Source organism: Oncorhynchus kisutch, linkage group LG1 (assembly GCF_002021735.2).
Source record: "Oncorhynchus kisutch isolate 150728-3 linkage group LG1, Okis_V2, whole genome shotgun sequence".
NCBI lineage: Eukaryota > Metazoa > Chordata > Actinopteri > Salmoniformes > Salmonidae > Oncorhynchus > Oncorhynchus kisutch.
This window is the reverse complement of record NC_034174.2, coordinates 55,822,903-55,850,205: the sequence shown is the minus strand read 5'-3', so window position 1 is coordinate 55,850,205 and position 27,303 is coordinate 55,822,903. Positions and strand designations below refer to the sequence as shown.

The following is a 27,303-nucleotide window of genomic DNA, read 5'->3' as shown; positions in this document are numbered from 1 at the left end:
ACCTCCGCTGCCATCTGACTTGCCGCCCATCGGAGGCTACTTTACAACAATACAGAAACCATCTGCTGTAGAAATTTACTCCACCGCAATTAGCATAGCATTTGCATGCATTAATCCAACCAATACACTGTGTAATATGATTTTTTTAATGAGTTGTTTTCTGCTGAGTAAAATCTCCCTTTGCCTAATTGCTGCGAAGTCCTCTCCCTGGTGCCCTGTCTCCTTGGGTCAGGGGAAATTCAGTGAGTCAGGATGCACATCCGAGACAGATGCACGCTGGTCAGTACAGGTACAGAAGTCATAGATGTATTTCACTACTACGGAGTCCATATCCATATCCACGTCCTCAATCTAATCTGTCAGGAGGTTTGAGGCCGTCCTTATATGAACACTGAACAGTGTATAAATGTTCAATAAAACCTGTATTCTATTTGCATTGATGCTTTGTCAGCTCTGCACTAGTGGATCATTTTCTGGCCCAAGTGTTCCTAGATATTTCAGCCTCTGTTAAAGCAGGGTCGATACTCCCCACTAATGGAGGTTAAGTCTGTGGGTCAATGATGATTCCGGATAGAATATCTTTGCTCACTCCTGGCATATCCTTGCATTGTTGGCTACAACTTTTTGGGGGGTGTTTTCAACCATCATATCTCTGTTGCCATGAGCTCCAGGACACACAGGAAACCAAGTTACCTCTGGACTGCATCACTTCCTGCAGTGGCTCCTCATTGAAACCAAACTAGGGTTTATGTATGATACTTCGTTATTGAAGCAGAATAGAAGTCCCTTCAAATAAACTGTATTCATCCTTTGCTAAATGGAAACGTTTGCCTTTTGAAAGAAAGACTTCTTGTTACTATTTGAACCCAGGTCTGTTTGCCATTGCAATGTGGGTAGTAAGCATCCTTATCTGAGACCTGAATAGTTGTATTAGCTTCACAAACCAATGCCCCTACTTTATTTCAGCAGGCTAACACAATCTTGTGGTGTGCAGGAGACCAGGGGTCTCATTTATCAACCATGAATACATTTCTTACTAAATTCTGGCATGTGGAGATTCTAGGATTTGTGTTTATCAAACTGTGGCACGCAACACATAGGCATGTTAATTGATAAATCTGAGCCCTACTATATTTGCACGTTACAACCCCGCCTCCATTCTCTTTTTATGATAAAAACGACCTCATTTTCTGTATGATTTGGAGATGTTGAAACTGGGCCACGAGGGCTGTTGTAGTGACCATAAAAAGCCACACCTGCGGTCATGACCGAAGTAAAATTCCATGTGGCCGTTGTCATGGTAATCTCCTTTTTATGCACTCTGGACATGCTTTGGTAGTACCCAACTTGCCAACAACCATCAGGTCATAATGGCCTGGTTCTCAGGGCTCTATTGTCCCTCTAACCACTGACATCAGTGGAAATGCAAATGAAAATCACATCAAACACTTATCAAAACAGTAGGCCTATCATACTTAAAACTCACCTTACTGTGATCATCAATTTGAATTATGAAGTTCAACAGCAGGTTGAAACATGTAAAACATGGATGTTGTTTCAAAGCTGATGATTAATTCAAAACTGCCATAGGCATATTAGAGCATATGCATAGGTTTATGGAGCCTAAGCCCCCCCCCCCCCAAAACGGAATTAAAAGCGATTGTGCCCTTAAACAGTACAGTACAGTACATAGCCTACTGCATTTTAAGCATGGCAGCAAAAACTGAAAGCAAAACTGATTCAAGATGTCTTTGGTAGCCTATATAATTGGTCTAGCCTATATTCCAAAATCAAACACATTTGAGTATGGACATTATGCATATTGTATGGCCTAGTTAACTTATGCTTTGCTCCAAAATGTATATCCATGAGTCTAGGAGATAATGTATAGCCCTAGTGTCACGACTTCCACCGAAGTTGGCTCCCCTGCTTGTTCTGGCGGTGCTCGGCAGTCGTCGTCACCGTCCTGTTGGTTCATTGATTGTGCAGAGTGGCTTACAGTTAGTATTTTATTTTGAATAGCCTAGTAATAGGGATTTAAAAAATATATTTTCATAATTAATTGGGTGACATTACCTTTTTAGCTATACAGAATATCTCCCCACCATGCGTTACCATCTCCTCTCAATCCTGAATTTATTTATTGAGCGCGCAGACGGGCTGTCAACAGTTTAGTGAAATACAGTATATTTTGAAAACATGTTACTATCAATGTTCCCGAACAGATTTCACTTGGTTTCCCAAATAAAGCACTGTGTAGCTGCAGGAACAAGGTTGGGGAGCCCACGGCATAGGCCTATATTAAATTGATTTATTATTACCTTTTAAATGTAGGTGTGCAATCAGCGGCTTGTATGCATGGTGGCCTGGAGATGCTAAATGTGTTTGTTAATGAACAGTAAATTACCATTAGAACCGCAGACTTTTGCATGACAATAACCGTCTGACAAAAATGGAATGACTGTAACGCTCCGGGTGTCGTGGGTGTGGAGTCAGACGCAGGAAACAGAGAGTGCAATGCTGTGCAATGCTGTCACAACCAAACTGCCCCAAACACGGGGAACGAAAATAGTACAACCGAAATACACGACCAGGAACAAACACGTTCCTCTACTACAGAACCAAAGGTCACAATAATTAATCCCGCACAAAGAAACAGGCGGGCTGTCTAATAAATCCCAACTATCATAGGCCGGTGACGACAACCGCCGAGCGCCACCCGACCGGGAAGGGAAGCCACCCTCGGTCGGACTCGTGAAAATGACCGCCACAGCTCTAGCCATTGCAGTTTCTAAACAAAAAGCCCAATGGCACATTTTATTGCATTATTGGTGTTAGGTTCTAAATAAACTTAGTAAAGCTTAAACCAAGTTTATTCACCGATTGGAAAAACAGGGTTTATAATAAAAATAACTTTTCCCCCTTCCACTTGTTAAAGGTTCCAATTGATAAAGTTTTTAAAATATTTTTTTAAATCAATTAGTATATTTGAGTTTAACCACAATTTTATTTGTATTATTTATTCTGTCTTTTCTGGTGGATTAAACTGAAATTGCAACCAACTTTCTATGGCTTGTTTAAAAAATGAACTATATTTTGGAGATTTTGTTTTCAAATAACCGAAAGTGAGCGAGGAAAAAGGCCATTCTTGAAAAGGGGGTGAGACATTCTTACTAAAATAAAAATCTCCGATTTATCAAGACCAGTCCCCATGCTTGTCTCAGAGCAGTGCTGTCTTGACCTCTGAATACTGTCTTTTCCCCATTCCACTTGCCTCTTCCATTAATTTTGAAAGAGTATTTTCCAGTAAGCAACGATTTGTTTACCTTCATTAACATACTTTGTTCCAATATTTCTGTCATTCAGTGATATTTATTCCTATAGTAATTCATTATGGATCCATATGGAAAATGACATGCTCAAGAGACGGTGGTAATATTTTTCCTTTTACAGACTATAATGCATGGTGTCCAGGTCAGGATAACCAAAAACATTTATTTATTAAAGACTATCAGAAAGAATGTTGGAACTTATTAATTTAGATCCAAAGCCATGAATGACTGAGTCATTCAGCTTTATGTAGGTGCCAAGGCTATATTGCTGCGCCATCAACTTGATTATTTAGTAGACCCTAGTGTAACAAAAAAAGTGTTTTTTCAGGTGTGCAGCACAGAGGAATAGCAATTCTCACAGTATTGTTCTAAATTCAATTTTGAAGTGCACAATTATCAGTTTCTATTTGGTTGATGTCGCGTGTGTAGGTGGCAGGGATGTCAGGCGCAGGAGAATCAAACTTGGTATAAATGGAGTAGTTTAATAACACATGAAACAAAAACTCCAAAACCAAAGTACATAATAAAATAAACGTGGGTACAAGAACCTGTCGCGCACCAATCCAGAAATCACAAGCATAACAATAAACAATCTCTGACAAGGTCATGAGGAGAAAAACCAAAGACAAAACCAATGGAAAATGAAAAATGGATCAATGATGGCTAGACGACCAGTGACGTTGACCGCCGAGCACCGCACGAACAAGGAGAGGCATCGACTTCGGTAGAAGTCATTACAGTCAGAGACACATTAGCGCCTTGGGACCCAAAAGCATAATCAGTACTCTAACTCCCCCTTGCGCTGGTCTGGAGCAATGAAGCTGTGACGTAGGGTACCGTACTAAACCAAAAAGTACCTCTAAGTCCCGCAGCATAATCTCAAACTTTTAGTTGAGCAACCACTGTATACTCAACATTAAACTCCTAGACTGGGTTTCTGTGTCTCATCACTCTTTGACCAGAGTGCAGTTCAGTATACATTTTCTTGGATTAATATGCTTCATTTTAAGAAGTTATTTGGACACTTTAGTTGTGATACATGTTGGGCTATATGTTTAGATTTTTTATATGTTCTATAGACAATTAGTGTAACTCATTCGAACTTAGTAAAAGCCTCCATCTTCCTTTCTACGAAGGCAAGTCTGAATTTCCCGGCAGCAAGTATATCATTCACAAGTGATAACATAATATTGATTTAAACTTCTCTTTACATATACTAAATAATGTGTGAAATTTGTTTTGATTCATCATGCAACTGTCTCGAACCAGGGAGAAAAAATAAATGTAATTGAGGATGCTATTCCCGTAGTTAATTTTCATTTCATCCTGTACTTAATATTAAGAAAGTTGAGAAATAAATATAGTAGTACTAGCCTATAGAAAGCTGATGGGATTCTCTTTTAATAAGAGGCCATCACTTTGTTTTCTCACAATTGCATAACCTATAGAAATGTTGCGCAACATGAGCTCATGAAGTGTTTGATTAGATTTTGGATTACTTTTGCTTTGATGTCAGAGTGATTAGTAGGTTACCAATGACCATCAGCAGCATCAGAGCTTGGAGAAGCCTAATTACCATGACTAAATGGTCACATGGAATTTGACTGCCATCATGACTCATGTAGCAGTAATACGGTCACCATGACAGCTTTGTGGTCAAGGGTGGTGCATTTTCCATACCAAGCAATTATGTAACCAGTCGAGATGCTTTTGATGGTGCAGCTGTATAACTGAAAATGTAAGGAGCCCATGCCAAATCTTTTCAAACTTCTGAGGGGATTCACTCGACCCGCTCCACTACAGCCCCGTCGATGTGGATGGGGTGTGCTCTCCCCTCTTTCTTCTGGAGTCCACTATCAGCTCCTTGGTCTTACTGACATTGAGGGAGAGATTGTTGTCATGGCACCACACCTCCAAGTCTATGACATCCTCAGTGTAGGCTCTCATAGCCATCAGTGATCAGGACTTCCACTGTTGTGCAGTCAGCAAACTTGATGATGTTGGAGTGGTGTGTGGCCACGCAGTTGTGGGTGAACAGGGAGTACAGGACTCTGCTTTGTCAGGGCTCTGCTTTGCTGCCTCAGGGCCTGGACAGCTTACTGTCATCGAAGGAAAAATGAATTCTCAAGTTTATCAAGACATTTTGCAGGAGAATGTAAGGCTATATGTCCTCCAGTTTTATTGCTTCTTTAATGAGTACAGCAGTTTTCAGCTGTGCTAACATAATTGCAAAAGGGTTTTCTAATGATCAATTAGCCTTTTAAAATTATAAACTTGGATTAGCTAACAACGTGCCATTGGAACACAGGAGTGATGGTTGCTGATAATGGGCCTCTGTACATATTCCATAAAATCTTTCCAGATACAATAGTCATTCACAACATTCACAATGTCCACACTGTATTTCTGATCAATTTGATGTTCTTTTAAATGGACAAAAAAGTGCTTTTCTTTCAAAAACAAGGACATTTCTAAGTGACCCCAAACTTTTGAACAGTAATGTAGATTAAACGTATCGGTGCTAATCGACAATTGGACATAACATTACACAAGAAGTTGGAAATCTCAAAATTCATCCAAAAATGAGGTTTTGGATGATGTCTTATGCGGCTTCATAAATTATGTAGGATGCCAGAGAGAGATGTATACTGTAGCTAAGAACGTAATTCTAAGTGTATTGTGTGTAGTAAGCTGTTAGTAGCCCATGTGCCACACCCTAATAATTTGGTCTATTTTCACCAATTCAGTATTGCAAACTCATAGTTCGTGGCTGGTGTGTGCTCGTTTGCCTATAACCTGTTTTAGAAAAATCCTAAATATGATCCTCAATTAGAGGCAACGATTACCAGCTGCCTCTAATTGGGAACCATACAAACCCACCAACATAGAAATACCCCCCCCCCCCCAAAAAAGTGCAAACCTGATACCAAATGGGGGGTTGAATAGTGTCTGTGGGGGCTCCGGTGCGGGTCGTCGGATCCGGCCATGGAGGTGGGCTGGACGCCGCACCCGGACTGGGCACTGGCGCAGAACAATGCTCTGGCCATGGAGCGGGATTGGACGCCGTTACTGGACTGGGCACTGGCGCAGAGGGAGGTTCCCGCCATGGAGCGGGACTGGACACGTACCTGGACTGGGCACCGGTGCAGAGGAATGCTCCGGCCTTGGAGCTTGATTGGACACCGTGCCTGGACTGGGCACCGGCGCAGAGGAAGGCTCCGGCCTTGAAGCTGGACTGGACGCCGTGCCTGGACTGGCACTGGCGCAGAGGAAGGCTCCTGCTGTGGAGCAGTACGGGACACCTTGCCTGGAAGCTTCGGACCGTCGCCGGGAGGTTCCGGGCCGTGGACCGTCGCCGAGAGGTTCCGGGCCGTGGACCGACCCCGGGGGGTTCCGGACCGTGGACCATCGCCGGGGGGTTCCGGACTGGGAACCGTCGCCGGAAGCTCTGGACTGTGAATGCTCACTGGAGGCCTAGTGCGTGGAGCCGGTACAGGTGGCACCAGACTGGTGATACAAACTTCAGGGCGAGTGCGGGGAGGAGGCACAGGACGTACCGGACTGGGGAGGCGCACTGGAGTCCAGATGTGTGGAGCCGGCACAGGTTTCACCAGACTGCTAACCGGATCCTCTGGTTGAATGTTGAGCAGAACACACTTGCACAACATCTCTCTAATTTCTCTCTCTCCCAACTTCTCCATCGCCTCCCTGACGGTCTCTGGCTCTTTAGGGCGAATGCAGGGTTCCGGCACATGATGTACCGGGCTGGGGAGGCGTACTGGAGATGTGATGTGTGGAGCAGGCACATGTTTCACCAGACTGCTAACCGGATCTTCTGGTTGAATGTTGAGCAGAACAGACTTGCACAACATCTCTCTCTCATCTCTCCAAACTTCTCCATTGCCTCCCTGACGGTCTCTGGCTCTTGCCTCAGCTCGACCGGCCACCCCTTGTGCCTCCTCCCCCAAAAATCTTGGGGTTGTCATTGGGCAATCTGTGGCCACGAACTCTGGTGTTGTCGCTGTCCTCCATTATTACCTTCCGTCTGCCGCTAAGGAAGGGTTTCACATCCACCCATTACTTCTTCCCATGTCCAAAACTCCTTTCCCTTTTGGGCACGCTGCTTGGTCCTGGTTTGGTGGGATATTCTGTCACGATCGTTTTGAGAGACGAACCAAGGCGCAGCGTGAGTATAGTTCCACATATTTATTAATCTCCGTGAAACAAACAAAACAATAAATAAACAACGAAACGTGAAGTCATGACGTGCACACAGGCAACTAAACACAAACAATATCCCACAAAGCAAGAGGGAGATAGGGCTTCCTAAATATGATCCCCAATTAGAGGCAACGATTACCAGCTGCCTCTAATTGGGAACCATACAAAACCACCAACATAGAAATACACACTCTAGAACACCACCCTAGTCACACCCTGACCTAAACCACTATAGAGAATCCAAGGGCTCTCTATGATCAGGGCGTGATAATAAACTTGTCCCAACACCAGTCCCCAACACCTTACCACTGCTACACCTGGCTTCCAGCTGAGTCCTGTCTGGCAGTAAGACAGTTAATTCAGCCTCATTTACTGCCTTGGAAAAAACAGCTGATAGGGTCTAGTTTCCTGAATTTCCGCCTGATTGACGTGCCAAAGTAAGCTGCCTGTTACCCAGGCCCAGAAGCCAGGATATGCATATAATTGGTAGCATTGTATAGGAAACACTTTCAAATGTTTTAAAACTGTTATGTCTGAGACTATAACATGATTGATATGGCAGGTGTAAATCCGAAGAAAATACAAGCCAGGCTCTTATAAACCTATTGTTTCTTTGTAAATCCGTCTCCCAGATTGCAATTCCTATGGCTTCCACTAGATGTCAACAGTCCACTAGATGTCAACTAGTTGTCAAATGTCAGCAGTCTTTCGGGGCACGAGGGACAGGGTGCGCACTTACTAATGTTCCTTTCCTATTGAACATACTACTTTCCGTATGAAATATTATAGTTTTACATTTTAGAGTACCTGAGGATTAAATAGAAACGTTGTTTGACTTGTTTGGACGAAGTGTAGCGGTAGCTTTTTGTCTGCATGTTGAATGAGTGGATTACTGAAATCGATGGCGCCAACTAAACTGACTTTTTGGGATATAAAAGAAGGATTTTATCTAACAAATCGACCATTCATGTTGTAGCTGGGACCCTTGGGATTGCAAACAGAAGGAGATCTTCAAAAGCAAGTGATTTATTCAATCGCTATTTGTGATTTTTATGAGGCCTGTGCTGGTTGAAAAATATTTTGATGTGGGGTGCCGTCCTCAGACAATTGCATGGTATGCTTTTGCTGTAAACCCTTTTTGAAATCGGACAACACAGTTAGATTAACAAGAAGTTGAGCGTTTAAATTATGTAAGACACTTTTATGTTCATTGATGTTTAATATTATGATTATTTATTTGAATTGCGTGTCCTCCAATTTCACCTGAAGTTGTCAGCTTGTGTTCCAATTACATAATTACAGAAGTGAATGCTACAGGAAGATTTTAAGGGGGGGGGGTGCTGAGGAGTATTTCTGTCTGTAATAAAACCCTTTTGTGGGGAAAAACTCATTCTTATTGGCTGGGCCTATGCCCTTCAAGGTCCACCCATGGCTACCAAACATTAGACACACCATCTGGATAAGGCATTTCTGTGCTGTGCCAGAAACCCTAAACAGGGAGATCGGAAATTAGATTCGTATTATATATTTTTTTCATTTGCAACTCTCATGACGTGACTATGAGACGTAGCTGTATCTAGTGGGATTTTTATTTTATTAATCTAACACAACACTCAACTACTACAAACTAATTTAAATTACAATCAATAAAGGTTAAGTTATTTGTGGGATATAAAGATCAGCGTTTTGTCAGCAACACTAAAGTATTTTCAGGTCACAAAATGTCAGAAATGTTCCAAATAAAAGTCCCCCAACGTAATAGTAGAAAAGTGTCAACCTGTGTGTATTCATGATATGAAAAATAATTGTGACATTTGCATTACATTTGGGCTTTAAACATGTTCCAATGCAGCCAATACGAATCACTGTATATGAAATACATGTTGGCTTAGAGCATGAACTATTCTGGAGTGGCACAGTAAAAGTATTGTAGGGAATACTCAGTAGGGTCTATGGTGTCATTTCACGGGGCTCTGAATAATACGGAGTGTTGCTGGCCTTTTACTCCACCCAGTCCATTGGCAGTCACAATGCGAATCACTGTATATGGAATACATAATCACCTGCACTTACTGCACTATAGAAAACCAACTAACCAAACATTGCAGGACATGCTCACAGAATTAAAGGGCAACTACACTCATAAATAAAAGTTCCTTAGATTTTTCCCAGATCTCAAGTCATCCCCTAATGTGATTTAAGCATTTGTCACACCCTGACCATAGTTTGCTTTGTATGTTCTATGTTTTGTTTGGTGATCTGTGTGATCTGAGTGGGCATTCTATGTTGGATGTCTTGTCTCTGTTTCTGTGTTTGGGCCTGATATGGTTCTCAATCAGAGGTAGGTGTTAGTCATTGTCTCTGATTGGGAGCCATATTTAGGTAGCCTGTTTTGTGGGTGATTGTTCCTGTCTTTTGTGTTTGTTACACCAGATAGGGCTGTTTTCGGTTTTTCACGGTTCTTGTTTTTGTATATTGTTCAATTTTTCATCTTTATTAAAGATGTATCACAATAAGCACACTGCGTTTTGGTCCGCCTCTCCTTCAACAGAAGAAAGCCGTGACAGCATTGTTGTGAGCACAGACATATTTTGGGGGGTTTATCTACAATAAAAAAATATTTTCTATGTTCACAAACTGGGAAAACCAGACAAAAATTGGGGGAATCCAAAACCTGGAAAAACAAAACTGAGAAAATGGAATTTGGCAAAATATGTAACTGATTTTCAAAGGCTCTACCAACATGTTTTGCTTGCATGACTGCACTTTAGAGTCATCTTGCAGCACAGCATTTTGGGGAAGGTTGATGTCAGGTCCAATAATGACAATGCACCCAATAGGGAAAGAGGTTGGGCCGCCCTATAACAGATGCAGATGCTTTTATCCAAAGCGATTTAGTCATGCGTGAATCAATTTATTTTGTTTGGGTGGTCCCGGGAATCAAACCCACTGTCCTGGCATTGCAATGCTCTACCAAGATGCATGACAGGGTTATACATGCTTTGTGAAGCTTCAATTTAATATGATCTAAGGCCTTTATTAAAACCTCTTTAAGATCGCTGGGTCCCCTGCGGGACATTGAGTTAACATAGGCTAATGCGATTAGCATGAGGTTGTAAGTAACAATAACATTTCCCAGGACAGACATATCTGATATTGGCAAAAAGCTTAAATTCTTGTTAATCTAACTGCACTGTCCAATTTACAGTAGCTATTACAGTGAAAGAAAACCATGCTATTGTTTTGAGGAGAGTGCACAGCTTTGAACATGAACAGTTATTAATAATCCAATTAGGCACATTTGGGCAATCTTGATACAACATTTTGAACAGAAATACAATGGTTCATTGGATCAGTCCAAAACTTTGCACATACACTGCTGCCATCTAGTGGCCAAAATCTAAATTGCAGCTGGGCTGGAGTAATACATGGCCTTTCTCTTGCATTTCAAAGATGATGGTACAAAAAAAATAATACAAAAGAACGGTTGGGGTTTTCTTTGTATTATCTATTACCATATCTATTGTGTTATATTCTCCTACTTTCCTTTCACATTTCCACAAACTTCAAAGTGTGTCCTTTCAAATGATATTAAGAATATGCATATCCTTGCTTCAGGGCCTGAGTTACAGGCAGTTAGATTTCGGTATGTCATTTTAGGCAATTTAAAAAAAAAAGGGTGCTTTTGCCACCCTTTATAAAGCACAGATTTGTCATTATTGACATTGGTGGTTGTCAGTTATGCCACATTTATGAACTCTTTATAAAGCATTATATACAGTTATAGATTTGTGACACATTACATTTTCCCATTATTCTTTAAAACATTTTTTCAAGCTCTGTCAAATTTATTGTTGATCATTGCTAGACAACGTTCAGGTTCAGGTCTTGCCATTGATTTTTAAGTAGATTTAACAGATGCATATCGGTTTTCCCAGTCATGTGAAATCCATAGATTAGGCCCTAATTAATTAATTAAAATTGAATGATTTCTTTATATGAACTGTAACTCAGTAATATCTTTGAAATTGTTGCATGTTGCTTTTATATTTTTGTTCAGTGTAAAGAGTAAAGTACAGACCCTAAAAAGTTATTTTTTTAAACTTAAGTATTTTACACCACTGGGTACAACTCACACTCATCAGTAAAGTTTCATGCACAGTCTTCCCTAATGTGACTGTAGGTGTTTGACCAACCTGAAAGCAGCCCACAGCACACAGTTGCTAGCGAGGTTCACGGACAGGTTGCGTTTATCAGGAGGGACCCACCTCATAATTGTTACAGAGCCACTTTAACTTCAAATGCCACAAACATCCTATGCATCCCCGCTGCCTCTCAGCTGTTAAGGGGGCTTAAAATAGAACTCAAGGTCCCCAAGCTATTCAACGCTGAAACCTGAACTGCTATTAAATGTAGTTACAATCCTTTGTTACTGACTTGTGGAGTCACTCCAAGGTGACAGGAACGGGTGTTGATTGTCTGCCCTTTTCTGGGGACATTTTTTTCTGGTGTGGCCTTTTCCAGGGGACAAGGAATTCTCTCAAGAAGTTCTATAATTATCACTGATACACTTCACTTAGACTAGACTTCATACGTATTATGAAGTCTTTCTGAAAAATACTGTATATGGACTACTGTACGTTACAGAAGTACATCTGACCGTATTTTTCTTAAATTCAATAGATGATCAATCAAACCAGATCATTGCTGTTTGGCATGACAATTCCATAAGGAGTTGGCAAGACCGCAAGAAGACTGGCACTAGGCTAGATTATTGGTAGAGTTGTCCTAGAATTAGGATAATACCGTAGTATGCCCATACTTATCTAGGCCATGAACAGGGGAAGACAGAAGCAGTGGGACACTAGGACTAACGCAATGTGCTTGCTTTTGCAGCCTTGCTGTGCTGGAAATTCCATTGTGGCTCATTACATAGGAATGAGCCACTTAGTGCGCATTTCTATGCAAGAGCCCACATTAATCCCCCCAACTCCAGGGAATTTTAAATTAGAGCTGGAAGGCTTAGATACAGTCGCTAGTATGCTGATTAATGAAGAGGGTGGTTTGAATTGCCGACCAAATTAATCACGGTTCGAAATGGATGAAACAGCAGTCAGTATTCAGAGTTTACGTCAAATGCTGCAGCGAGGGATGAGAGAGGAGGAAACTAGAGAAACGGTTTGATGGGGGGGAAACCTGCTGGTGTAAATACTGCATTGGGGAAATAGCAGTTCCATCTATCTCCACTTTTACTAACTATTTGGGGCTCACTCTGGTTCTAATCATGCCTTTGCATTTGGTGACATCTTGAGGGTAACATGTTTTGCACCACCAGATAATGTTTTGAAATCTAATGGAGAAAGAAAGGTACGGTATAGATTGGTATAGACAGGCACTTCCATACAGTAGTCTGGATTAGCAATTTTCCATAAAATAATCCAGAAAAGCCAACCAAAGCAAACTGAACACAGATGGAGAAGGTGTTCGTGAAACATTCCTGGAAAAGAAGCACTGCCATTTCTACTGCGAATAAAACTGCTGTTGTGATTGGTTTAAATTGAACTACTGCAAGACTCTACGAACAAGTGGCAACCAAATTGCTGATTATGTGTTGTACAGTACATTCAACATACTGAATGGTCCATCTTAATATTTGGTGGGTTCACAGTTTAGAGAACGCAGCACTCCAGTTTATGTAAACTTCTCCTTCGATAAAGGATCTTTCTAGGGAGTGTTTAGCACAAGTGCCATCCAAGCTGCTGCTGCTTGCTATTCAGAGATCAAAGAACAGGCTAATTAAAAAGATTCATCTCCCTTTAGGCCATTAGACGACTTCAATCATAACTGTTCCAAAGCGACAAAACCCGAGATCCCCAGTGGCTAGTAAAGTACAACAATTATATCAGCAGCAATTGTAAAAGTGGCTGATTTTGTCATTCACACAATCCCAGTAAGCATCATTAGGTGTTTGCTCACACATATGTACCTGCATGCACACACAGACACACAAACAGTATATGTGTTATATAGTAGGTAGATATGTGTAACTGAATGAAAGGTTTGGGTAAGGCTTATGGTGATGCCCATCTACTGTGAGACTCTGATTAGAGAGCAGGCGGAGTCAGATGCAGATCAGTTTAAGAGTCTTTATATATTTTTCAGGTAATGGCGATGAAACAGTTGACATGAACATTTCTGGAATCGGATGGACCAGCCGGTGGCTCTGTAGAGTATGTTTGTATGAAGCATGGTTTTTCTACAGAGGAGACCCTAACGAAGCAATAAAAGCAAACATGCATAATTAATTGGCTGTTAATTAGTATAACAGATGAGTACCAATCGCAATATCAGTGTGCAAATGCTGTAAACATATTAATGGGTATTGCAGCAGTTAACTAATGGCGTGCGGCATGGTAGGCCAAAGCTAGAGCAGACTACATGAACAGTAGCATGGCATGTGGCAACAAACCACATACAGCTAACTGTGTCACAAGTATATCCATAAAGCAGGCAGAATTACATCATAATGCAACTGCATAAAAGGTGTAAACGGCAATAAACAAGTCATTTACTACATGTAACTACATGTAGTTACTACATGTAACACATGTACTACATGTAACAAAATCGCATGACTAAATGGCTGCTTGGCCATGAACAGCCCAAATCCCACACAAACAAAACAGAAGTGAGGAAGTCGTCTTCTATGCAATAAAATATGTGATCCGTTTCAGGAAACTAGGCGTATGTCGCGGGTCAATACTTCTCAGGTGAGCCATTTGTACATAATTTTTATTTTAAAATCAAAATGCGTTTTTTTCTAAATGCCTTCTCGAACATCTGAACTTTCAAGTGCCTTAACTTCTTGGATATAGGGGGCGCTATTTTAATTTTTGGATGAAGAATGTCCCCGTTTTAAACAAGATATTTTGTCACGAAAAGATGCTCGACTATGCATATAATTGACAGCTTTGGAAAGAAAACACTGACGTTTCCAAAACTGCAAAGATATTGTCTGTGAGTGCCACAGAACTGATGTTACAGAAAAAACCCAGATAAAAATCCAATCAGGAAGTGCCGCATTTTTTGAAACCGCCTCATGGCAATGACTCCTTATATGGCTGTGAAGGAGCTAGGAGTCAGCTTATGTTTTCCACGTTTTCCCCAAGGTGTCTACAGCATTGTGACATATTTGTAGGCATATCATTGGAAGATTGACCATAAGAGACCAGGTGGTCGCTTGGTGTCCTCCGTCGCAATTATTGCGTAATCTCCAGCTGCAGTATTTTTCAGTTTGCTTCTGATGAGAAGCCAACTGCCACCACTGATAGATTATCAAATAGATATGTGAAAAACACCTTGAGGATTGATTCTAAATAACGTTTGCCATGTTTCTGTCGATATTATGGACCTAATTTGGAAAAAAGTTTGGCGTTGTAAGTGACTGCATTTTCCGGTCTTTTTCTTAGTCAAACGTGATGAACAAAACGGAGCTATTTCGTCTACACAAATATTATTTTTGGAAAAAATGAACATTTGCTATCTAACTAAGAGTCTCGTCATTGAAAACATCCGAAGTTCTTCAAAGGTAAATTATTTTCTTTGAATGCTTTTCTTGTTTTTGTGAAAATGTTGCCTGCTGAATGCTAGGCTTAATGCTATGCTAGGCTATCAATACTCTTACACAAATGCTTGTGTAGCTTTGGTTGAAAAGCATATTTTGAAAATCTGAGATGACAGTGTTGTTAACAAAAGGCTAAGCTTGTGTTTGAATATATTTATTTCATTTAATTTGCGATTTTCATGAATAGGAAACGTTGCGTTATGGTAATGAGCTTGAGGCTATGATTACGCTCCCGGATACGGGATTGCTCGACGCTAGAGGTTAAACTTGTGTGCCATCTGTAAATACAAATACAATTGTTAAATTACGAGCCTAGTTGGTTAAGCCACAGAAAAAGTCAGCAACCTTCCCACTAACCATGATTGGCTGAGAGAATAAATCCTGTCGAACGTTGCTTTTTAAAATGTATTGCATAGTAAAACTTAACAAAATACTCCACTATGCAAATATCCATTTCAATAGAATGTCACTGCACCAACTGTTTCACAGCGCTCTCGTGCTGACACAGGGATGAAACAGACAGATATAGAGAAGGAAATCAAACTGTGAAGGAGTACAGGTCCAATGAAGCGCTGATGTGCATAACAAAGGTGACAGGTGTGCTTAAAATGATGGGCAGCCTGGCACCTTCGAGTGCCAGGGAGGGGGAGCGGGAGCAGGCATGACACCTTTGGCTGCTCCTCTATCCTCATGTTCCTCCAGATTAACTTCGGTACTGGCGGGTCCTCTGGAAGTAATCAAACCTGATGGAACATGTCTCGGATGTCCCCACAGATGGCAATAGCATGTTAGGAAAAACCGGAGGAATACCCAGGTCTGCGGTGGCTATCAGGCTGGTGTAGTCTGCTCCAATGACAATGGGTGTGCCTTGTCAAAGGCAGGAAGTGGGATGCCTCTTAGATGGCGATAGCACTTCTGCAGGGCTTCCACTGGATGGGACTGTTAGGCAAGGACCAGTCGGTTGGCTGTGAAAGCTCCCTTTATGGTGTACCTCTCTTCCAGCCTGTCCGACGGTGACACCTGAACGTTGACTGATGACACAGTAAAATGAGCAACATCATGGTGGCTTGTCCTCCTGGCTAATGACTCCTCTGGGCCTTCGAAGTGTTCTGCTCAGTCATCTAAAATGGCATATGTACTCAGGGACTTCTAACCACTCCTGAGCATGACTGTCACTAGCTTCAAGGAGACTTGTCTGGTCTGAATAGATCGGGCAAGGTAGACCATCTAGATGGGTGACAAGCAGGACACTGGGCTCGACTTGGCTACACAACGAAGGACTTTGAGGTGTACTTAGTTTCATTCTCCATAGGCCTGCATAAGGATGCATGCATCGTGCCCATGGTTAGTGCGGCCACACTTCCTGCAATGCTTGTCGTCCTTGATACTCTTCTTAATCTGCTCTGACAACTGCTTTGCTATCTCCGGGCATTGAGAAATGTAGTGTTTGACGTTGTTCTGTGAGACGGTGGATGTCTGGACTTTCTGACCTGACTGTCTCTGAATCGCGACTGGTCAGAAGCATGGTACATGGTGGTGACAGGTTGACCTTTTGGCCTTGGAGATGGTGGTTGTTCCCTTAGAGGGCTTTGTGGTTTTGCAGGAGAGCCGCTATGCTTCGGCCTTGGTCTTGGTCAGAGGTCAATCAGGTTGTACGTGTTTATCCTGTTCGTCTGCAACCTACCCTGTGCCTGTAGGTGCTCCACAAAGCTACCCCTGTAGTGCCTTGGAAGTTTACTCAGCAGGCGGCCTACGTCTCATGTGCATGACGGCTCCATGCCTTGGGGACCATGAAGGGAATTCCACATACTAACCAGGAGTTCTACTCCGAGGGCAAAGCTCTGGAAAACCTTTGAATCCCCACCTCTGACATCAGGGGCATTAAGGATTGTAACGATCTCACTGTGCCAGCTGGTGTAATTGCCCATACTGCATCTGCAAGGCCTGTATAGCTGCAGTGTAGGGCTGCTGGTAGTGTCTACTCCACTAAAGGTTTTGTGATTATGCTGCGGGACTTAAAGTTAATGTTATGATTTAGTACGGTACCCTGTTGACGGGGTAGGTTCCCTTTTGGGAACGACCCCTCCCACGTTCAGCTGGAACGGTGGCGCACGGAATGCAAAAATATTCTTAGAAATATTTAACCTCCCCACATTAACAAGTCCAATAGCTCAAATGAAAGATAAACACCTTGTTCATCTAGCCAGCAAGTCAGATTTCTAAAATGTTTTACGGCGAAAACATAGCACATATTTATGTCAAACCACCAACAAAGACACAGCTAATTTGAATAGCCAAAAAATGCAATCAACAAACGCAGGATTAAAAGAAAAATATTTCACTAACCTTTTGAAAATCTTCATCAGATGACAGTAATAGGACATGTTACACAGTACATTTATGTTTTTTTCAATAATATGCTATTTATATCCATAAATCTCTGTTTACAATGACGCCATGTTCACAAAATGCTACTCAAATGTCCGGAGAAATGATGATAGCTCCGGCAGATAACGTCAGATAACAAGCAATACACATCATAAACTTTGACTAAATATACATGTTCTACATATAGATAGAAAGATACACTTCTTCTTAATGCAACCGCTGTGTTACATTTATTTTTAACGTTACAGAATTCGTTCACTAGGCTATAATATGAGACGGCGCTCAGAAATTAGCATTATGTCTCCTCTATCTCGGAGTCCACAGAAACCCATAATTAACACATAAATATTCCCTTACCTTTGATGTTCTTCGATCAGAAGACGTGGAAGGAGTTATACTTACCAAAAACTGCGTTTGGTTTTCAAGTCTGTGTCTTTAGGTTATCAAACGCGTCAAATTCCGGTTGAAATGCAGCCAAAATTCGAGTGGATGCGCATCTAAACTTCACATTTACATATTATATGTCGACTAAACTGGTCAAACTAAGTGCAGAATCAAGCTTTAGCATGTTCTAAACATGCAAAACAATCCTTAGCTCGAACAGACAATCCGAAATCGTTTGGTCAATCCTGGAAGAAAGAGAGCTCCGGACCAGACGCGCACATGAAAGTACATGTATTTTCGCGTGACCCGGGGGGTTCAGCCCGCCAAAACTCGAGGGAGCACTCGATTCTCACAATGAGAGGCCCCACTGACAAGAGACATCGCGCTGAAGAGATAGGAACTGTTCACAGATCCGTAGCTGGTTGGGAAGGGTGGGGGCGATGACGTCAAAGTTGGCCCAACTTTCATGATGGCAAGAGAGAGTTTGGGAGAATGGCTGCCCTGAGAGTTCTGCTTTACATACAGACATAATTTGAACGGTTTTAGAAGCTTTAGAGTGTTTTCTATTCAATAATTATTATTATATGCATATATTAGCAATTTTTGACAGATTTTGTTTCTGTTTACTATGGGCACGCAATTCCTCCAAAGGGGGCAGTAGTCAGCCCTATCTTTAACAGGGTACCCTGCGTCACCACTTCATTGCTCCAGACCGGCACAAGGGGGAGTTAAAGCACTGATTATGTTTTTGGGTCCTACTGATAATCGTGCACGACTTCAGTATTACTTACTAAAATTGTTGTTACACTAAGGTTTTTATTATTTTATTTTGTTGGATTATTTGGTTCTTCCTGTAGTACTGTAGGCCACTCCCAACCGATCACATTATACAGTGCCTGAGTGGCACAATGGTCTGAGACGCTGTGTTGCTACAGATGCTGTTTCAATACCTGTGGTGCCCTCAACTGGGAGACTCATGAGATTGTAGGTTTTTGGTTTCTCTCCCTCTAAAAACAGAAATAAGAACCAATGTCTCATCCCATGTTCAAGAATGGCCTTTTCCTCACTCATTTTATGTTATTTGAAAACAAAATCATCTCCAAAATATTGTTATTTTTTAAACAAAGAGATTATTATTAATCGCACAGAAGACCGACATGGCCCATGGGGAAGAAAACTATGTCCATTTTCTCTGCTCTTTTTGATTGCAATGTAATTTTCTTAGATAAAACAGCCTGTTTTGAATGGTAACTGTTTGTAGTTATTTTATTAACAAAACCATAAAGATTAGCTTTTTGGATTAATATTATGGTGTTTCTGTTCTAAGAAAAATGACAAACCCTCCTGGGTTTCTGTTTAGATGGATTAGAAAATATGGCGATGTACAATGTGACGGTTGGGAGTACAGTACTGGGCAATTTAGCTAAAGATTCCCTGTGTTGCACACGGGAGACCATGGTTCAATTCCCTGATGGGGAGGAAGGAGTAGGTGGTCCTTGTAAATAAGAATTTGTTCTTAACTGACTTGCCTAGTTAAATAAAGGTTACACTAAGAGCATAACATTTCTACACTCTAATTCTACTTGAACCAATACCCAAACAGAGATTTAGTGAAAATAAAAATCTTATTGATTTATCCAGAGCAGCGCAAAACAGTGCTAAAATAGTTGTAGGCTATTGCTTCAAATCACTCTAAATAAAGACACCACTTTTAACAGCACATTACTCAACACTAGTGAGACTCATGTTGCCTACGGTAGCCTTACAGTATATCGGGGCGGCAGGGTAGCCTAGTGGTTAGAGTGTTGGACCTAATAAAGGTTGCAAGTTCAAATCCCCGAGCTGACAATCTGTCGTTCTGCCCCTGAACAGGCAGCTAACCCACTGTTCCTAGGCTGTCATTGAAAATAAGAATTTGTTCTTAACTGACTTGCCTAGTTAAAAAAATATTGAAAAATATGATGTGACTCTCTGCCAATAATTACATATAGATTGCAGAATATTTCTGTAATTCAATCATATTTATTCCCATAGTAATTCGCTATGGATCCATAACTAAATAAACATTGGCATTTTGAAAGAATTTTTATATTATTAATTAATTAACGAAAGCATGAAGCTACCATTATTAGTTTCATTGTTTTAGTTTGAACGTGCAGACTGGCACTAAGAACAGAACAGCGGGAACGTTTCTGTCATGGCTGTTGAAGGAAGAGGACCAAGGTGCAGCGTGGTGAGAGTACATTTTCTTTTATTAATATAAATGACGCTGAACAAAACAATAAACACTACAAAAACAAACCATGAAGCTAAAAGCTATGTGCCCTAAACAAAGTCAACTTCCCACAAAGACAGGTGGGAAAAGGGCTACCTAAGTATGGTTCTCAATCAGAGACAACGATAGACCGCTATCCCTGTTTGAGAACCCTACCTGGCCAAAACATAGAAATACAAATAATAGAACATTTAATAGATAATAGAACATACCCACCCCAAATCACACCCTGACCAAACCAAATAGAGACATAAAAAGGATCTCTAAGGTCAGGGCGTGACAGTTTCCCTAGTCAGCACCATCATTAGTGCAATGGCCCTTGAAGTGTTGCCAGTGTGGCGGGGTGGGGGTCCACCCCCCTACTCCCTTCCCCGTTTTCATCAAGCAAGCTTATTTCTATTGTGCTACTCGTTCCAGGGTTAGGACCACCACGAGAGAATTTGAAAATGAGTGGAACTGAGAGGATCACTAAAGGTATTTTGATTTCAGTGCATTTTCTAAAAATATTTTTTACATAGCCTATCAATGTGGAGGCAGGCATACTGTGTAATAAAATCGATAATTCAATAAAGGTAAAAAAAAAAAAAAAAAAAGTCAGATTTTTTTTAAATGTGTTTTTGCAAAGCATACAAACCTGCCAACAACTATCCGTGTAGATCAGTGGACAAAGGGCTGGACAACGGGCTGCACCGAAAAAAACGCATGGTTACCAAGAAAGAGGTTAGCTTTGCTAGATTCTTAAAATGTGTACACGGCATTTGTGTGTTGGAGTCACTTTTAACCTTTTCATGTGTGAGTTCCAAATATCTCTAACGGTCGCCCCAGTGTGAGTTTTTTATGCATGTGATGGTAGAATGGCTATGCGATAGTACATTTAATCCGCGCTGCCTTCAAACCAAGGCACACAGCCTGTTTTTATTTATAGGCTGTTTTCAACTTGACAATTTGGCATTATTTTCTAATAACAGATTGATTTGAGGTGTGTTCCGCCTCCTCATTCATTCACATAAAAGTAGTCCATTTTACTTAAGCAGACAATACATTTTCAATTCCGACCCGGACAAAATTCCCAAAAGCACTTCCCAATTGTTTGTGCAGTTCAAGTCTGCAGACATTTGCACGTCTCCCATCAGAACAGGATCTGGACACAGGTGTTCATATTTTCCGTCTGTTGCCCGCATCGCAGTAATTGTTGTTTTTGTTACCAATAATTACTTTGGAAACGTGTGCGTTTCAATCAATGAAGTCGAAAGTTTACATACACCTTAGCCAAATACATTTAAACATTTACATTTAAATCGGCGGCAGTGTAGCCTAGTGGTTAGAGCATTGGACTAGTAACCAAAAGGTTGCAAGTTCAAATCCCCGAGCTGACAAGGTACAAAATCTGTCGTTCTACCCTTGAACAGGCAGTTAACCCACTGTTCCTAGGCTGTCATTGAAAATAAGAATTTGTTCTTAACTGACTTGCCTAGTAAAATAAAGGTTAAAAAAAACTCAGTTTTTCACATTTCCTGACATTCAATCCAAGTACAAATTCCCTGTCTTAGGTCAATTAGGATCACCACTTTATTTTACGAATGTGAAATGTCAGAATAAAAGTAGAGAATGATTTATTTCAGCTTTAATTTATTTTATTCCCAGTGGGTCAGAAGTTTACATACACTCAATTATATTTGGTAGTTGCCTTTAAATTGTTTAACTTGGGTCAAAAACGTTTTGGGTAGCCTTCCACAAGCTTCCCACAATAAGTTGGTTGAATTTTGGCCCATTTCTCCTGACAGTGCTAGTGTAAGGTTTGTAGGCCTCCTTGCTCGCACACACTTTTTCAGTTCCGCACACAAATTTTCTATGGGATTTAGGTCAGGGCTTTGTGATGGCCACTCCAGTACCTTGACTTTGTTGTCCTTAAGCCATTTTGCCACAACTTTGGAAGTATGCTTGTGGTCATTGTCCATTTGGAAGACCCATTTGCGACCAAGCTTTAACTTCCTGACTGATGTCTTGAGATGTTGCTTCAATATATTCACATAATTTTCCTTGCTAATGGTGCCCTCTACTTTGTGAAGTGCAACAGTCCCTCCTGCAGCAAAGCACCCCCGCCCCTGTGCTTCACGGTTAGGATGGTGTTCTTCGGCTTGCAAGCCTCCCCCTTTTTCCTCCAAAAATAATGATGGTCGTTATGGCCAAACAGTTCTATTTTTGTTTCATCAGACCAGAGTATATTCCTCCAAAAAGTACAGTCTTTGTCCCCATGTGCAGTTGCAAACCATAGTCTGGCTTTTTTAGGGACATTTTGGAGCAGTGTCATCTTCCTTGCTGAGCGGCATTTCAGGTTATGTCAATATAGGACTCGTTTTATGTCACGACTTCCGCCGAAGTCGGCTCCTCTCTTTGTTCGGGCGGCGTTCGGCGATCAACGTCACTGGCTTTCTAGCCATCGCCGCTCCATTTTTCATATATCCATTTGTTTTGTCTTGTCCCATACACACCTGGTTTTCATTCCCTAATCATTCATGTATTTAGCCCTCTGTTTCCCATCATGTCTTTGTGTGTAATTGTTTGTTTGGTATTGTGAATTATTGTCGGGCACTTTACTTTTGCCATGTTCTGTGTTTTTGGCACGTTATTGTTTTTATGTGCTGTGTATTTTGGAACAGAATTCAAGTGCGCCTGTTCAATACACTCTGCTCTCCTACACCTGACTTCGCCTCCCGTACACACATTTGACATTTTACTGTGGATATAAATACTTTTGTACTGGTTTCCTCTTGCATCTTCACAAGGTCCTTTGCTGTTGTTCTGGGATTGATTTGCACTTTTCGCACCAAAGTACGTTCATCTCTAGGAGACAGAACCCGTCTCCTTCCTGAGCGGTATGACGGCTGCCTGGTCCCATGGTGTTTATACTTGCATACTATTGTTTGTACAGTTGAACGTGGTACCTTCAGGCATTTGGAAATTGCTCCCAAAGATAAACCAGACTTGTGAAGGTCTACAATTGTTTTTCTGAGGTCTTGGCTGATTTCCTTTGATTTTCCCATGATGTCAGGTAAAGAGGCACTGAGTTTGAAGGTCGGCCTTGAAATACATCCACAGGTAAACCTCCAATATACTCAAATTATGTCAATTAGCCTGTCAGAAGCTTCTAAAGCCATGACATCTTTTTCTGAAATTTTCCAAACTGTTTAAAGGCACAGTCAACTTAGTGTATGTAAACATCTGACCCACTGGAATTGTGATACAATGAATTTTAAGTTAAATAATCTGTCTGTAAACAATTGTTGGAAAAATGACTTGTCATGCACAAAGTAGATGTGCTAACCGACTTGCCAAAACTATAGTTTGTTAACAAGAAATGTGTGTGTTAACAAGTGTATGTAAACTTCGACTTCAACTGTAAGTGCCTTATTACATGAATAGTTTCTGTATGTCGCGCTATGCCGTTTCAACTGTAGCTCACTATGTATGGAGTATAACATTTGTGTATATTCCTTATAACCGCGGACACGCGAGGTAACGTTACATTCAATCGTGCTTATGTAGCTAGCAACATTCTTCTAATAGCTCTGTGAAACAATGCTATTTGCATCAGAGAAGTATTAGCTTGTCTTGTATTTTGAAGCTACCCTGTTCTTATGACTCCCAAGTGGCGCAGCGGTCTAAGGTCAGTGTCTCAGTGCTAGAGGTGTCATTACAGACACTCTGGTTCAAATCCAGGCTGCATTTCTATCAAAGTGCCTTTTTACTTTATAATAATTACTATATGTGAGCTGTATGTCCAATTACAAAAAATACCTTGTTCAGCAATCATCTCATCTGTTAGTTGATGGTGAACTATATGGCCATTGAGGGCAGCAGTGTTGATCAGATGGAAAAATATCTTATACCACTTGGTCGTTTTCCAGAGTGCATTCCACAAAGCTGTTTAACATGTCCACCTTATCCAATGCCCCCATTTTGAGGTTATAGTCAAGCACGCAGTCTGGTTTGATTTCTCTCTCCTGTCAGGTGGTCCACCTTCCCTGTGGCCGACATGGTTGCTGTATGGACAGTGGAGAGGACATGGACGTCTCGTTTGTCATGCCAATTTACTGCCAGCTGTTGACCGTTATCCTTGAACTCCACCTCACCTCTCTGCATCTTCCTGCATCCGAATGCTGGCATCCCCTTCCTGTTCGACCGGACTGTGCCACAGGCCCCTGTGCTGTTTTGGAGCAGATGCTGGAAGAGTGCGGGACTGCTGTAACAATTGTTTCCCTTGCTGAGATGAGGAGCCAGCATGGTGTGTAATGCCCTGGACAAATCCTGTCTTCACATCGCACATGACATAGAACTTGACCCCAAACCTGTGCTTTTTGGAGGGAATATATTGACGGAATGCCAGCCTACCTTTACATAACATCAGGGACTCATCAATGCATATGTCCTTGTATGGCACAAAGACCCGACCAAATGCTAATGTCAGGCTGGTAGAACATATATTATTTTGTATTATGGGTCATTTAGGTTGGCAGTAGCATTGTTGACGAAATGCAGGCATCGCAGCAGAACAAGGAAGCTGTCTTCGGAAGAGAGGGTGGCATAGAAGGGAGTTGCAAACATAGGATCTGTACTCCAGTATTCTATTAGGGAGTTCTTCTTTACTATCCCCGTGAGAAGGACTGTCACCACTGAGGTTAACCTTAGGAAAAGGGATAGCGTGAGGCTTAGCTAAAATGCTTCAGTTATCGCCGACATGACAACTAGATGGACCTGTAAAGTTAACCACAATGGTACAAACCATCAGTTTCGACAAACCATAAGTATCATGACACTACACTTCCTGACCCATGATGGGGAAAAAAACAAAAACGGACTCAAATCAAATCAAATTTTATTTGTCACATTTGCTGAATAGAAACTTACCATGAAATGCTTACTTTACAAGCCCTTAACCAACAATGCAGTTAAGAAAATACAAGAGTTAAGAAACCTGTTGAGTGTAGGGGGCAGTGTTTTGATGTTTGGATGAAAAACTTACCCTAATTAAACTGCCTATTTCTCAGGCCCGGAAGCTAGAATATGCATATAATTGTCAGATTAGGATAAACACTCTAAAGTTTCCAAAACTGTCAAAATATTGTCTGTAAGTATAACCTGAGGAAAATCCAACTAGGAAGTGCCTCTTATTTTGAAAGCTTCCTGTTCCATTGCATGCCTTCCCTCCATTTAAAGGGATATCAACCAGATTCCTGTGGCTTCCACATGGTGTGAACAGTCTTTAGACATTGTTTCAGCCTTTTATTCTGAAAAATTAGCGAGAACGATCACATCACATCAGTGGATGCCTAGGTGCCAGCAGAGTTTAGCATGCGCAACAGCAAGCTGTTGAGCAGACATTTTCTCTCTCTCTACTATTGAAAATGCTACGGTCCGGTTGAAGTATTATCGATTATTAATTGTAAAAACAACCTGAGGATTGATTTAAAAAAACGTTTGACATGTTTCTATGAACTTTACGGATACTGTTTGGAATTTTCGTCTGCCCTGTCGTGACCGCTCTGGCCTGTGGATTTCTGAACAAAATGCGCCAATCAAATGGAGGTATTTTGAATATAAAAATAATCTTTATGGAACATTTATTGTGTAACTGGGAGTCTTGTGAGTGCAAACATCTGAAGATCAACAAAGGTAAGAGATTCATTTTATTGCTTTTCTGACTTTCATGACCAATCTACTTTGCTGCTAGCTGTTTGTAAAGGTGTTCATTCAGTCTGCTGAGAGAGATGTGCTTACATAAATGCTTGGTTTGCTTTAGCTGTAAAGCTTTTTTTGAAATCTGACACGCCAGGTGGATTAACAAAAAGCTAAGCTGTGTTTTGCTGTATTGCACTTGTGATTTCATGAAAATTAAATATTTTTAGTAATTGAATTTGAATTTGGCACTCTGCAATTCAGTGGATGTTGACACAAATTATCCCGCTAAAGGGATGGGTGCGCCAAGAAATTAAGAAACGTTTACTAAATAAACTAAAGTTAAAAGATCAACAATAAAATAACAATAATGAGGCTATATACAGGGGGTACTGGTTAGTCAAGGTAACTTTTCAGAATTCTTATGGCTTGGGGGTAGAAGCTGTTAAGAAGCCTCTTGGACCTAGACTTGGCGCTCCGGTACCGCTTTCTGTGCGGTAGTAGAGAGAACAGTCTATGATTGGAGTTTTTTAGGACCTTCCTCTGACACTGCCTTGTATAGAGTTCCTGGATGGCAGGAAGCTTGGCCCCAGGGATGTACTGGGCCCTACGCACTACTCTCTGTAGTGCCTTGCTGTCAGAGGCTGAGCAGTTGCCATACCAGGCGGTGATGTAACCAGTGTAATCAGGATGCTCTTGATGGTGCAGCTATAGAACCTTTTGAGGATCTGAGGACCCATGCCAAATCTTTTCAGTCTCCTGAGGGGGAATAGGCATAGTCGTGCCCGCTTCACGACTGTCTTGGTGTGTTGGGACCATGATCGTTTGTTGGTGATGTGGACACCAAGGAACTTGAAACTCTCAACGTGCTCCACTACAGCCCCATCGATGAGAATGGGGGCGTGCACGTCCCTCCTTTTCCTGTAGTCCATGATCATCTCCTTTAGGGAGAGGTTGTTGTCCTGGCACCACACTGCCAGATCTCTGACCTCCTCCCTATAGGCTGTCTCATCATTGTCGCTGATCAGGCCTACTACTGTTGTGTCGTTGGCAAACTTAATGATGGTGTTGGAGTCGTGCTTGACTACGCAGTCATGAGTTAAAAGGGAGTACATGAGGCGACTAAGCACGCACCCCTGAGGGGCCCCTGTGTTGAGGATAAGCGTAACAGATGTGTTGTTGCCTACTCTTACTACATGAGGGCGGCTCGTCAGGAAGTCCAGGATCCAGTTGCAGAGCGAGGTGTTTAGTCACAGGGTCCTTAGCTTAGTGATGAGCTTTGAGGGCACTATGGTGTTGAACGCTGAGCTGTAGTCAATGAATAGCATTCTCACATAGGTGTTCCTTTTGTCCAGGTGGGAAAAGGCAGTGTGGAGTGCAATAAATATTGTGTCATCTGTGGA

General features: G+C 41.5%; 1 pseudogene; it reads right to left on the bottom strand.

Moving 5' to 3' along the window:
• LOC109890721 (uncharacterized) overlaps nucleotides 1–6,439 on the bottom strand; it is a 43,803-nt pseudogene extending 37,364 nt beyond the window's left edge.
• Nucleotides 6,440–27,303: the final 20,864 nt, after the last annotated feature.